The 9795-nt window shown below is 39.7% G+C and overlaps 1 pseudogene; it reads left to right on the top strand.

The window, feature by feature from the left end:
• Nucleotides 1-3920: 3920 nt before the first annotated feature.
• On the top strand, nt 3921-4018 carry LOC127227581 (uncharacterized; annotated as a pseudogene).
• Nucleotides 4019-9795: the final 5777 nt, after the last annotated feature.

Raw genomic sequence — 9795 nt, 5'->3', positions numbered from 1 at the left:
GGGAGACTCATGTATTCCCCCTTGGGCTGTACACTGGCATTTAGGTATCTGGGTTTGGGATGATTATAGGTCTAGTTGCCAATTTCTGAGTTTATATTTGTTGGACAGTTGTTTTGGTCCTTGGTTTCTATTTCCTCTTTGGTCTTCTGGTCTTTGTGGCTTGGATTTCTTATGGCCTGTATGACCTTTGGTCCAGCAGGGAGTCTCCATCAAAGATGGAGCCTGGACTTCTGGTGGATTGCATGGCCTTTGGTCCAGTAAGGTGTCTCTACCTGTGTTGGGGGATGGGACATGGTGATGAGGAGGGGAGCAGGGATTGGGAAAAGTTGTGGGGACACTGAGATAGTAGAGGAGGTACACAGGTAGGGCCCCCATCTAGAGTTCTGGTGGCCAGTATAGTCTCTGGTCCAGGGGGAAGTCTGCCTGAGTTTGCCTATCTGTTCTTCTGGCAAGTACAGTCTGTTTTGTTTGTTTGTTTGTTTTGTTTTTTGGCTAGTGTGACCTGTACCTGAGCAGTGGATATCTGCTCCAAGGTGGGGGTGGTGCCATGACAATGGATGTGGAACAGATAAGGTTGGCAGTGGGTTGAGTTGTAGGGGGCCTTAATTGATGTGTAGGAGGGTTTCCAGGAAGGCTTCAAGCAAAAGAACAGAGTATCAGAGACCCACATAGTAATCCAGCCCAACATTCTAAAAATATGTTTAACACAGAACCTGCAATCAATCCATGGAGTAGATAACAGCAAATGGGCCCCTGGCATCTCCCAGATTCTCTACTGGGTGGTGTTGAGTCGCCATCTTAGCAGAGGTCACACAGTCACAGTTTGCAGCCAGAGGGATCTTCAGGGATTTTTTGTGCCTTTGAGGCCCCAAGGTCTTCTCTATTTCTACTGGTTCATCAAGTGACCTTCAAGTAGAATGGTTTGAGCCCAGAAAATATGTTGTGACTTGGATACGATTTACTGAGCTAGGTCTCTTCTTTATATAGTGGGAGATGTGGGCTACACTATGGAAGGAAGCAGAGGGTGTTTATATCAGGGAACTGCAACTAACTTCTGTCCCATCCCCCGTCCCCTCCCCTCTACTCACCACCCCCAGTTTACCCAGGGAAATCTCATCTATTTCCTCTTCCCAGGGTGATTCATGTGTCCCTTTTAGGGTCCTCCTTGTTACCCAGTTTCTCTGGGGCTGTGGATTGTAGCCTGGCTATCCTTTGCTTATCCACTTATGAGTAAGTAGATACCTTGTTTGTCTTTCTGTGTGTTGGTCACTTCACTTAGGAAGGGCTTTTATTTTTTTTTTTTTAATTTTTTCTAGTTCCATCCATTTGCCTGCAAATTTCATGATGTCATTGTTTTTTAATGCTAAGTACTACTCCATTGTGTAAATGTACTACATTTTCTCTGTCCATTCTTTGTTTGAGGGGCATCTAGGTTGTTTCTAGGTTCTGGCTATTACAAAAAATTCTGCTATGAACATAGTTGAGCAAATACCCTTGTTTTATGATGTATATGCCCAAGGGTGGTGTGGCTGGATGAGGTAGATTGATTCCCAATTTTCTGAAAAACCTCCACACTGATTTCCAAAGTGGCTGTACAAGTTTTTACTCCCACCATCAGTGAGGAGTGAGTGTTCCCTTTAGTCCACATTCTTCCCAACATAGGCTGTCATTATCTTTTATTTTATCTTAACAATTCTTACAGGTGTAAGATGGTATCACAGAGTCATTTTGATTTGCATATTCCTGATAGCTAACAATGTTGAACAATTCTTTAAGTGTATCTTGGCCATTTGAGATTCTTCTGTTGAGAATTCTCTGTTTAAATCTGTACCTCATTTTTAAATTGGATTTGATATTTTAATGTCTAGCTTCTTGAGTTCTTTATATATTTTGGAGATCAGCTCCCTGTCAGGCGTGACGTTGGTGAAGACTTTTCCCATTCTGTGGTTTTGTCTTGTTGACTGTGTCCTTTGCTTTACAGAAGCTTTTCAATTTCAGAAGGCCCTATTTAATTAATTGTCGATCTCAGTATCTGTGCTATTCATGTTATGTTTAGGAAGTAGTCTCCTATGCCAATGCATTCAAGGTTCAGTGTAACTGGATTTATGTTGAGGTCTTTCGATTTGACTAACATTTATACCAGAGACACTTGAGGGAACATAGTCATTATTTAGGACTTACTGTGTCCACACCTATATCGTCAGGACAATTTTTGTACAAGGAAGCAGTTGGACCTGTTGCTCACCTGTGTGGAGCAGCTTGAAGCTGTTTCTACTCTAACTACATTAATGGCCTGAATACGAAAAACACTGGCAGGTATTTAGCCTAGCACCAGTCACAGTCCGTGGACCGAGTTCTATAAACAGTTCTTTCTGGTCTCTCTGGCCTAGGCTTTAGGGAGAAAATTATTCAAAGCTCTTCTGCTCTCCACATGTAAATTACAAAATGACAAACCTGAAGTAAGGAAGCACCTCCATCCTCTAGCTCATCAGGGTGGAGTAAAATTGGGTGCCTTAAAAAAAATTAATCTCGGCTACCACCCAGAACTTGACAATAAGATCCTATTGCTGAGGACACCATCTTAGGACACCACGTACTTGACTCATAGACCATGGGGAAATCAACCTAGTATTCACCTGGAGGCTCTGCTTCTGTTGGCTAGCTTTCATGGAGCTTTGAGACACCATGCATACTGCAGAAAGAGAAAAGTAGTCATTTCAACCAGCTGTGAAACCTGAAAACTAACTACAATGACTGGCCCAACAAAAATATGCTCACTAGAGCAATAGTAGTGTGGATGTTATGGAAGTAACTAACTGGATATAAGGTTTGCTCCAAAAGATGAACCAAATATCTTGCACTCTTAAAGAGGTCAATAATCTTTAGCTAGATTTGTCAGAGACCCTAGGGAAGAACACAGTATTATTATTCTGCTAAATGCACATAGTATTAAAGTAACTAACTCCTAATCACTTACCGCTATGCCAACAGATTTTAACCCTCATCAGAGATGTTTCTCCTTGCATAGATGGCAATTAACACAGGCATACTCAACTGATCAGGGTGCAGAAAGAAACTATGGAGTGATCGCCACTAAAGAGGACACACATACCACATTGTTTACCCACAAGAATCTTCATGGAAGAGGGGACAGAATGACTGTTAAGAACCACAGGTCATGGGTAACATAAAGGAAACAGTGTTTTCCAAATGAATCAGGACTGGTGAACATTATGAATTCATAGAAGTTATGACAGTTACACAAGCTCAAGTCAGGTAAAATCCCAGTCTAGAAATGGGGAGGCATGCATGAAACCCCAGTACTGGCTGAGAAGCTATTGACATTTGATGGTTGCTGGGAAAGGGAGAATCAGTTTTGTCTAATGATGTGACCTGTGGATTAGGTTCAAATAGAAGAAAAAAGATATACATAATTTTTTCCTCCTATAGTTTACTTATGTGTATAGAAGTTGCAGTTTCAGTACTATTAACAGAAAATACATAACAAAGGTTCCCTAAAAGTGAAAAAAATTATAAATGTTAGAAAAATTGGCCTCATTAACATATTTACAGACTTATACTTAATACATACTCCTTTGGAAATTACTTATGTGACTTTTTTTTTTTTACAGACTTATACTTAATACATACTCCTTTGGAAATTACTTATGTGACATTTTTACAGCATTTACATTCCCCAAATCTCTAAGTAGTGTGCATTTCAGCTCTGTACTGTCTACAACCAAAATAGAATGCCATGTGATTTCTGAAGCTACGAGCCCCAGCCTCCTGGTGTACTGCTCTGTTCCATCCCCTAAGGATGTTTCTGCTGAGGAAGTGTCCTTAAGCAGCCTCTTCTAACTTTACTCTGCATTTCCTGAATCTGCAGAATTATGTTTCAGAAAAAATATGGAACATTTCACGGATTTGCGTGTCGTACTAAAATTGAAACGATACAGAGAATATTAGCATGGCCCCAGCACAAAGATATGGTCCCAGCCATCATTAACCCATTATTGTCTCCAGTCTGTCTTGCAAAGTGTAATGATAACATGTGTGAAATCTTCTGTTAGGAAGCAAGATCATCTTCTACTTGACACCAGGTGTCCGATCTTTCCTTTCCCCAATTATGTGATTCCTGGTAGAGATACTAACTTTTTGTGTTACTTTTTTCCCATGAGTTTGGTAGCACGGGGTTCCTTTTAAGACACTTTCTTGGGGTTGGAGAGATAGCTCAGTGGGAAAGAGATTTTATATTGCAAGCACAAGGACCTGAATTAGAATCCCCAGGACCCCTGTGAAACACCCGGGCACTGGAGCAGAGACAGCCAGATCCCAAGAGTTTACTGGCCAGCCAGCCTTGCCAAAATGACAAGCTTCTGGCTCAGCAAGAGGTTGTGTCTCAAGGGAATAAGGTGGAATATAATAGAGGGAGACACAAGTGCCCTATTCTGGCTTCTAAATGCATACACAAGAGTGCTGGCAAATAATACAAAGAAACATCCCAAACAAAAACAAACAAAACAAAAAACCATTCCTCCTCTAGCATAACAAAAACCAACAGACCAACAAACGAGTTCATATAACACACACTATATCTCTATATCTATCTATATCTATTGCTACACACACACACACACACACACACACACACACACACACACACACACACACACACAGAGTTTCTTCTACCAGGGCGGTAAAGTTTTAGCATGGTCATGACCCAGAAGAAAAGATGAACTCTACACTAGAATCTACACCAGCATGATCAAAGAGCAGAATTTTAGTCATACAAAAGCTCTACCCTGTTTCAATGCATGAGAGGGAACTTCAACTTTGCAGACTCCCTGCCAGCCCCAACCCATTTTTTAGTTCTGTTTCCCTGCGGCACCTGTTTTAAAATTTCTTTAGTTTTCTCAAGGCTACTTTTAAAAACCAAACGTACTTGATCCTCCCTTCTTTATTTCCACGTTTCAGACTATTTTTGGTTCATATATTACTAAAATGTTCATACTTTACTTACGTGGTCTCTGATACCTTCACTGCAAGTTATAGAGGCACACAATATATATTCCCTTGAACCAGAGGTGCGTTACCCACAGACACTGTCCACAATGAGGGCAATCAACCCCCTGATCACAGCACCTCTCCTCCTAGCCCTGTCTCCTACCATTGTTTAATCTATCCCAGAACAGAGCCTCTAAAACTTAGACGCGGGCATGACAACTTAGACGCTACCTCCATGAATTAACCACTGTACAAGCCAATCCCCTTTAAAGGTGAATTTTAGATTATTTACTTTCCTTCTTTTCTTTTTTTTTTCATACAATATATTTTGATAATATTGTTTCTCCTCTCTTAACTCTTCCCAGATTCTTTCCACCTCCCTACATATGTAACTTCATGCTCTCTCTCAGGAAAACCATCCCCAAACTAAAGCAAAGTTCAAAACAAACCAGCAAAAAATGAAAGAGGGAAAAATACACAAACAAAACAAAGCAAGAACTGCACAAACAAAATGTGGGGATATGGGGTCCCTTTAGTTAGCAAATTACTTTCAAAGTTTTTTCTCCCCTTTTCTTTCAGCAAAATGTTTTGGAAAAAAAGCATGCCTAGACATATCATATATTAACATTTTAAGAAAATAACAACAACAATAATAACAAAACTTTGCTCAAATGTGTTCCTGACTGCCATTTTTAGCCTTTTCTCTCACATGCCCTCGAGCTAAGCTGCCCTCATATATGTCTGATTTCTTTCATTCCTGAACGATGACTTTATATGAGCATGCCAAGGAATCTTCTCTTTAATTGAACGTGTTCCACAACATGGCCACACCTAAAATGCTTTCCTGGGCCAGTGAAATGACTCAGTAGACTAAGGTTCTTCCAGGTGAGCCTGACAACCTGAGTTTTATTCCCGGGACTTATCTGACAGAGAGAACAGACCTTCAGAGTTGTCCTCTGGCCTCCACAATATACTATAGCACGTATCTTACTGTTATACCCATAGATGAATACCTTTCACCCACATCTGAGAAGCTTCATTTTGGTTGTGAGCCTAGCCTTTAATGGCTGAGCCATCTCTCCAGCCTGAGAAGCTTCTTTTTGAAGTAGGAGGTGATTAACACAGTGACTAAGGTACAGAGTAGAAGAGATTACCTAATCCTCAACTCTAAATGGAACATATATACATCATTTCTTCCTCCAAAAGATAAGAGGTGTTTGTGTAACAGGAGTCTAACGAGTGTTAAAAGCCAGAGGCAGTGAATGATCACAAGGACACAGTGTCTTCTGGATATAGCAGGACAGCTGCACACATGAATTCACAGTGGTCATGACAGCATGCATAAGATCTGTGCAGTCCCAAGCCAGGCCAAATCCCAGCATGGATAGGGGAACTGGTCGTGAAGTCCCCCTCTGTAGACAGAGTTTTGGTTCCACAGAATGTCTGGCAGACTCTTCCATGAAGCAGGAACCTTGCAGGACTGTCTCATCTTATTTTGCAAGTTCAGCAGTCACTTTCCTGTGGGTTCTGCATGTCCAATTTGTACAGCAGACAGTCAAACAGCACAGACAAGAGCAGTTTCTTGCCCAAGTGGCCAGTCTCTTGCCATATTGAAAGCAAATTCCATATAGAGTGTCTTCCATGCCCATCTTCCTCTCTGAGGTAATTGGTGTTGTCAGGAGCAGTTACATCTCATTGTCATGAAAAACTCTCATAAGCAATTTTAAGTGCCATATTCTGTAGGTCTTTAAAAGGGTTTGAAGACTTCCTATTCAGTTGGAATATGTCTGTATTTATATAGAAAACCTAACTAACATAATTATGAGTTTTGACTATTATAGGTGACTATCTATAATCTGTATTTAATTATACCTTACATCTTTAAAAAGAGCTGTATAAACACAATATCTAAACAAGAGTATAAATATACCTATAGCAAAATTGAACTTACATTTGTATCAGTAAACCAAACTCCATACCAATTCAAAATATTCATTTCTATATAATATTCCTTTTTTTCCTTTAGAAAGAGATTGGCTGTGATCATTAACCATTTATAATCTACCCCATTTAAATGAAAACAATTATAAACAATATTTGGGAATTTGGGCGTCATTCTCTCCAAACTGCTTCCTGCTGTCTGGGGGCATTTTCAATCCCAAGGGGATCCTGAGAAAACCTAGAACCATGGCCAAATCCTGGCTACATGGGTCTGTGAGGCTGCATGGTCTCAGCTGTTTTGGATGTTGGATCACTGGGCCACTGCTTCAGGGGGTCTGGCTTAGTCAAACCATATTAGTCAGGAAGGAATTCACATCTTTTCATCTTCTATGGAAACAAAAGCAGAACCTCTTTTCCAAAGTAACATGTCCTTAGACTTAAATTTTAACATCAAAGCATTTTCAAAATTAATCCAGAAGCATTTATAATCGAATGACTTTTAGCAGCTGTTGCTTCTTCCTCAGCAATCAAACAATTCAAAGACAATACTATAACATACAACATCCAGACTCTCTGTGTATTTCCATCTTTATGAGGCTTTTTTATTACTCCATTTCTTTTATTTTCATTTTTTTCTTTCTTTTACTTTTATTTTTTATTTTTTTTTCATTTCTTTTGAGGCAGGGTTTCTCTGTGTAGCTTTGGCTGCCCTTGAACTCACTCTGTACATCAGGCTGGTCTTGAAACCACAGAGATTTTCTTGTCTCTGCCTCCCAAGTGCTGTGATGAAAGGTGTGTGCCACCACACCCAGCTATGCTGTCTTTTTTAAGGACTTCATCTTTTCTCTCACAAGTCTATGTATATTTTTAAACACACTGTCAATCCTTTAGAGGTTTTTCTTTATCTGAATCAGTCTTTACTATATCTCCTTATCTTTTTCTGACCACATGAGTCTTTAAACAGAATGTCTAAATTTAAAGTGGTGGCTGGCCCCACCCTGTCTCTTGGCTTTCTGAGAGTCTAGCTCCATGCTTATTGCCCCAACTCTGTGGAGTGTTCTAGGTCCGAATCACCACCAACAAGCATGCTGCTCCAGGAAAAATCAGCACTTTTTATATCATTCATGTCATTCACATAAGTACAAACAGTATTGATAAAAACTCTCCCAGCAATTAATTTTCATATGGCTGTGCATGTGTCATCGAGAGCGGGCTTAAGCATTTGGCAAAGAAAGCTTTTTAATAAGAAATGGTCAAAATAGCTCAATATTTCAAAGACATACAAGAACTAGGTAACAGATAGCAAACAACAGTGAACTAGGTAACAGATGTCAAACAATAACTGACCATATGAACTTATTAACCTGATCTTAGAAATAGGCGGTTAACTGTGAGTAACCTTGAATGATTTTCTGATTTATTGTCGGATAAATTGTGTATTACTGTGAGTAGTAACAATGATGTCATCTGGGTATTGCTTCACTGAACACAAACTCTGAGAAGATAGTTGTTCTATTATAAAAGCCTTGCTTGAAAGCTGCAAAACACACTCAGATTCAAACTGCCTCTGTACTTGTTTCTGTTTGTCACCACCAAATCCTTACCCACCTAGTCTTCGAGGACCCTAATACCAGGGATTCCCATAGCCAGCTGGGATAGTCTGTGGCAAGAAAGCCTCTCTTAAAGGAGCCATGCGCCTCTGTTTGTCTCTAGCAAACAGAGCCCACATGAGAAAAATGCTGCTACCAAGAAGTCATATTAGACTTTGTTGTTTTGTTTTTAGAATCCCTTTGTAAGTTTTCGTCAGGTTTTACATGGAAATTCTTGTTCCACATGGGAGAGCCATTTTGTAGTCAGTTTTCTGTTGTGCCCGACCCCGCTGCCCTTCAGCCCCAAATAAACACATTGATGCTTATATTAATCATAAACTGTTTGGTTGATGGCTCAGGCTTCTTAATGGCTAGATATATCTTAATTTTTAAAGCCATAACTATTAATCTATGTATTTCTACATCTTACCAAAGGATGCCAGGCGTATTCTCTCTTCCAGGTAGCTACATGACATCTCCCTAGAGTCTTCTCTCTACAACCTCTACCCAGAATTCTCCTAGTCTCATAGCTCCACCTATGCTTCCTGCCTGGCTACTGGCCAATCAATGTTTTATTCATCAACCAATATATATATATAAAGGATATCCCGTATCACCTCTGCATGATGAGGAGATTGGCAGTTGGTTACCACTAGGAGGAGACAGTTTCCTCTAAGACTGTAGTTCCTGGTAAATCAAGCAAACTCCATTGGACAGCCACATTTTTAAGAATGTTTGGGTGGCACAAATTTATCCAGATGATGTTTTTAATGGATAACAAGTTGGGTGTGTTGGAAAGGAGTTGTTTTTCTGGGGAGAACTAGGGGAAAGGGGAGGCTGTGATCGAAACATATTGAATAAAATTCTCAAAGAAAAAATAAAATATTCTTAAAAAGACAAGAGAAAGACATAAAAAGGGTATGAACAGGAAAGGAAGAAGCCTAATTATCCATCTATAGATGACATAATTCTATACTTAAAAGACTAAATTATCCACCTGAAAATTCCTACATCTAACAAACATTCAATATAGTTGTGGGATACAAAATTAATATACATCCATACATGTTAAACATACACACATTTTTTTAGGTACACAAATAACAAGCCTACTGAGAAAGGCTGTAGGAAAAACATTCCATTCACAAGAGAAAGAAAAACTTAAAACTCAACTTAACAAGTACATGAAAAACCTCTATGACATTGAGATACTAAACAAAGTAATGACAGAAAATAACAGGAGATGGAAAGACATCCA

This window comes from Phodopus roborovskii, unplaced genomic scaffold (assembly GCF_943737965.1).
Source record: "Phodopus roborovskii unplaced genomic scaffold, PHOROB, whole genome shotgun sequence".
NCBI classification, from domain to species: Eukaryota; Metazoa; Chordata; class Mammalia; order Rodentia; family Cricetidae; genus Phodopus; species Phodopus roborovskii.
This window is presented reverse-complemented; position numbering and strand designations above follow the sequence as displayed.